Below are 6,000 nucleotides of genomic sequence, written 5' to 3' on the forward strand. Positions count from 1 at the left end.
ACTTGTTTTATTTTGCATGAACATCCGGCTAGGGAGCCTTGGAACTCTTTTCCTTGGTACCCAGGACAAAACCTAACCAAATTCTTAATTGGATTCCATCACTACAGTGGTTGGGCGGTTGGCTAAGCCATGGGACTGGATGGGGTTAGGCTGGACTGATGGATCCGTAAATCGAGACTCAAACTTTTGTTTTTACGATAGATAAAATAAATCTCGGACAGTAATTGTTCTATGGATAGGAATCAACGGCTGTGCCTCTTGAATGGGGAAAAAAGCGTTGATCCCAATGATCTAAGTGCAAGTTTCTCCCTTGATCTGACCAAGTATCTTATAGATGTAATTGGATCAGCTCGATCAGAAATGATCTTGACTACGTTAGAGTAAAAAGTTATCCTAGTGGAATCGCCCGTGCTTTCTGGTAAAGGAAGTTTTTCCGGGTTCGGTTTTGGAACAACTGATGGATTAGTCTCTTATCCGGATATCCGTGGGTGAGGCCCCGAATGTGGGACCCCTGTCCCGCGCGAGAAGTGCTACTTCCGCTCTGCTAGTATCCCGAATCTGTTGCTCGGTGGGAACAGGGATCTTACAGTTGGTATCAGAGCATTTGGTTAATAAAGATCAACTGAGAAGACAGATATATCAAAAATTTATCAAGAAACACAAAAAGGTTATAATTGTGTGAGATAATTCATACAATTTGATATTCAAACTGAAATTCATAATTTTGTAATTGGTTCTTCAGATGGAAGTACCGCAATTATATAGAATCCCTGACTTTCTTGAGGCCTAGACATGATAGTATTTACCTTATAATTCCAAGGGCCGTGACTACCCGTATATACCGAGAGTATACTGCAGCTCTTTACTGACAGTATATACGAGTAAATCTAAGACTTGAAATTATAAGCGTTAATGCTATCTAGATGATGATTTCGAATGTGATTGATATGATTTTTAATTCTGTTTGAGAATGGATGAATTGATTTGGATTCTGATTGAAAATTCTGATTGAAAAATGATGATTTTTAAAAATTAGTTGAAATATGATGAAACCACAATGAGGGGGAATGGGACGAGTCCCTGTGATGATATTCATAACTAAAATGATGATAATGAATTCAGCAAATCACTATGAGGTTAGTGGGTTGTGCTGTTAGATTGCTACTGTTAATACTTGACCGGTAGATCAAGTTAAGGTATGTCAAATTGAGAACTTGCTTGACTGAAATTTCCGTGGAGAGGAATGTTCTGAAGGAAACTTTTCGGTCTAATGGACCATTATCATGTTAAAGATATGAATGACATGATCTGAATGAATTGTTATTTAATGATGAGTTCTATATAAGGGATATTTATCCCAGTGTTCTGTTGGGTTGACCAGAATATAAGGAACCCCAGAATAAAATTGGATCTTAAGAAAAAGAGCTATCCTCTACCTTGCGAGATGAGGACATCTCACACTTTTTAAGTGGGGTAGAATGTAAGATTCCTCCCCAGCCTTCGAGGTATACAGGAGTAAGAATCTCCCTTTCTGATCTTATAATTATTCCCTCTCTAAAAATAAAAGAAAGTTTCTGTTTAAAAAAGGAAGACCCTTTCCCTAGAATACTTCTCAGGAGTCCCACCTGTTTTAAAGATTTAGAACAATGAGTTCAGAAGTGAGAATCGGTGTTTTGGATACCTAGGTTTTGGTTTTCATTCGAGTATGGCCCAAAAGAAGTTCTTTATCTCTTGGGGAGTATAAGAAGTTATCCCCCAGATATTGTGACCCTTATATCTGAATTCAATGAAAGTAGGTGACTTAGCCTACAAGCTTCTTTTATCTCCTCATCTCAAAATTCTTAATACCTTCTATAGAAAAATGTGTCAAACACAAATCATGGAAAGACGGTAAAACTTCAGCGGCAAGTTACCGTTGGCTTCTAGGTTACGCTAGCTCCTTCCTTTATATAAGTCGTAACTTTACTTGTCGCTCACAGTAATCTTACTCCCATCAATCTCCTTTCTTTCTTAATCTCCTTCATGGCTTGGCAACAGGAATTAGTTTTATCGCTGATGATTTCTCACCTTCAAGATGTAAGAGAGTCTGTGAAGAAAGACTTTATAGAACAGTATGAGCGCTCACTTTTTCCTCACCTAGGAACTTCTGTAGCGCAGACCAAATGGTGGACCTATCAAAATATAACTAGGGTAACACCTTGGGGTCAGCAGCACTTTCGTAACAATGTCCGCTTGGCCATGGTTATTGAAGCTTTGGGTTTGGGTCCCCGATACTACTGCGTCATGAGATCAAGGCATCTTGGGTTTTCTGAGCGGGTCTTCTTACTGGCGTGTTTTCTTCCTCATGAGAAGATATGCCTTTATCCCGTTTTAGGCTTGCCTCTCAGAGGTCCTTTTGTTAGATCACCCCATACCACTGAGATAGGTGCGGCAATAACCAGCAGGATCATTCCCATATATGAGTTACCCTATACTTGTGCAGCTTGTGAGTGCTGCTTTTGTGACCATATGATGGAGGCTTATGAAAGTGTAAAGAGTTCTTCTATCTTAACTGTATAAGTTCCGAGAATGAATAAAGTTTAAATCTTGTTCTTATCTTGCTTTCTGTAAGACTTTTCTTGGTGGTTAATCTTGATTAAAATTTTTCTCTAAGTCTCATATTCGTGCATCTTGCGAAATTATCCGAGTTTGCGAGATGAGGACATCTCGCATTTTTAAGTGGGATAGAATGTAAGATTCCTCCCCCAACCCCTTTTTGATGTCTAGCATATTCCCCTGTAATCAATTCCTTTTCTGAAATATAAGAGATCTTGTTTGTGGCTATTTTAACCTAGAGAGAGAAAATATTCTAGAGAGAGAATATTCAGATTTTGAATATTTTTGGATAGAAAAATATCTTACCTTATTAAAATGAATCCCCTTGAAACAGAAATTCAGAAAGAGTTTTCCAATGTGGGGTGGTTGCAAGATCAGGGTGCCCAGTTTTGTCCACTCAGGCACCCTATAAACAGTAAAAAAATAGGCATTTGTTTACCTTTAGTGGCTAATCTCTCCTAGTAAATGAAGGAATTTTGTTTCAAGTTCTTTTGTTGGAACATCATATTCAAAGTTGGAAATATAGTTGCATAATTTGATTAAGCATTAGATAGTCAAAAGTCCCCATTTTTCTTAGGTACAAAGTCAATGTATACACCCTGTCCCAAATTTGAACTGATTCCATAAAATGCTAATATCTTTTACATATAAACTCATATGAGATTCCCACTTTGTACCTTGGATCTTCACATAATATGGAGCTTAACTTGATTTTTTGAGAAATTTTTAAGATATTTGTCTATTTTCTTTAAATATTTCAAGGTCTTTAAAGTGTTATAATATACGCCACTTTTTGTACCCACAATAGCTACCACTTAAAATCCTCAATCTTGTAGATCAAAAGAGTGGGTAGATACTGAGACATTAGTAGAATGTGGTGGTTAGTAAAAATTACAAATCCAATGGTTGGATTTTTAATGATCTCTTTTTCAAAATTCTTCCAGACTATCAGAAGACCTGCAAATATTAATAATCTAATTAGTAAAATTACATTTTTGATGTGAATCATCTAAAACCTATAAGGACTAGTCTACTTGTAATGGTGCATCTATGGAAAAATAAATTGGATCACTCTATGTATGGAAAGATCATTTGTTTATCATTTCATTATATTTTTGACTAATTTTGATTAATTAGACTAATTTATATTAATTTAAGTTATATTGGGTTAATTTAAGGGCAAGAGTATTTTATATTATTTGCTTGATCTCAATTTAAGTACCTTGCCCCCCAAAAATTTGCTCTCCAAGCATTGTCCCAGTCCAGCAGAAACTGGATAAAACTGGACAGCCTGATCTTGCAACAACCCTATGCAATTGGAATTAATTGGAAATAGGTATAAAGAACCTTAGTCTAAGGGTCTAGATTTTCAGAAATTTTTGTATTATGGTCCAATTAAGGTTCCTATGGGCCAATAGCATCAATCCATGTGTAGGGAGGAGATAAATCCAATTTGTAAAAGAAGATACCCAAAAATGAGTAAATGCTCACATAAGATGAAGAGTTGAAAATGTACAAGGTTTATTAGTAAAAAAACTATGAGCAATAAAATTTTGACACATATGTAAGGAAGGGGAGTTCTTTAAAGAAGGTGCATATTTCACATAAGATGAAGAGTTGAAAATGTACAAGGTTTATTAGTAAAAAACTATGAGCAATAACATTTTGACACATATGTAAGGAAGGGGAGTTCTTTAAAGAAGGTGCATATTTCACATAAGATGAAGAGTTGAAAATGTACAAGGTTTATTAGTAAAAAACTATGAGCAATAAAATTTTGACACATATGTAAGGAAGGGGAGTTTTTTAAAGAAGGTGCATATTTCACATGAGATGAAGAGTTGAAAATGTACAAGGTTTATTAGTAAAAAAACTATGAGCAATAGAATTTTGACACATATGTAAGGAAGGAGAGTTCTTTAAAGGAGGTGCATATTTCACATGCTTGAATGAGTTTTAAACTCAAAAATAATGTGATATTTTTATCTCTCATATCTCTTGAACCAAACCAAATCAAAATGGAACCAAATCGAATCAAAAAGTAACCAAACTAGGTCCAAATCTAGTCCAAATTCAACCAAACTGACTTGGAAAATTCTAGAACCAGTTTGTTTGGTTAGGAGCTCAATTTTTCCTATAAATAGAAGCCTTTCCTTGTTGAAAAAGATATAGTGTCTTATGCATTGTTACTCTACTCTACCTAAGCCAAGAACTGTGAATTCTTTAATAATTCACTAGTTTTTGATACTTCTCTCTTTCTTCAATCCCCATTGGTGGCTCCATCAACATACTAAACCAATTGATTGGTTGGGGGCCTCTACCGTGATCAAAGAATCAAGCAAATTATAAGATAAGTATAGTGAATTTTGATCTTTTCTATAATTTCTCAATGATTCTCTCTTCTCAACCCCTCTCAAGCTTGAGAAGCTTAATTGATATGGTTTTTGCAATACTATTGAAGTTAATTAATTAATGATAGTAAAGAATTACATAAAATTCTATTTATATTTAATTCTAATGGTCTTTCTCTCTCTCACTTAAAAAATGGTCATACTCATGACCCTTTTCAATCCAAATGAAGCTTTTCATAAGGCTTTTCCTTAATCCAAGATTAAGCTATGCTTGAGGCCAAATTAATGGCTTTTTTCTATGCTTTTAGTTTATGTATATCGATGATTCAATCCATTATGGATTGATGATCCAATTAGAGACCATTCTAATTATTTCCTTAATGATAAGCCTTATCCCTTAGAAAAAATTGAGATTTATCAGTCATAGTAGCGGAGCTATGGCAAAATTTTTATAGAAATTACGCATAAAATAATTTCATTCAAAGCATAAAAAGAGGACTTCCTACCATATTCTAGGAACTATCATCCTAGATTAATTAAAAGAATTTTATTATGCATGGAGATGTGGATGTTTGCATGTAGATGTAGATGTATGGATGTGAGTGTGAATGTGGAGGTGGATGTATGCATGGAGATGTGGATGTATGCATGTAGAAGTAGATGTATAGATGAGGATGTAAATGGAGATGTGGATGGATGCATGTAGATGTAGATGTATAGATGTAGATGTGAATGGAGATGTGGATGTATGCATGTAGATGTAGATGTATAGATGTAGATGTGGATGTGGAGGTGGATGGATGCATGTAGATGTAGATGTATAGATGTAGATGTGAATGGAGATGTGGATGTATGCATGTAGATGTAGATGTATAGATGTAGATGTGGATGTGGAGGTGGATGTATGCATGTAGATGTGGATGTGGATGTAGATGTAGAGGTGGATGTATGCATGTAGAGGTGGATGTATAGATGTGAATGTGAATGTGGAGGTGGATGTATGCATGGAGATGTGGATGTATGCATGTAGAAGTAGATGTATAGATGAGGATGT

This window comes from Cibotium barometz, chromosome 16 (genome assembly GCF_041138505.1).
Source record: "Cibotium barometz isolate CiBa-2024 chromosome 16, ASM4113850v1, whole genome shotgun sequence".
NCBI lineage: Eukaryota > Viridiplantae > Streptophyta > Polypodiopsida > Cyatheales > Cibotiaceae > Cibotium > Cibotium barometz.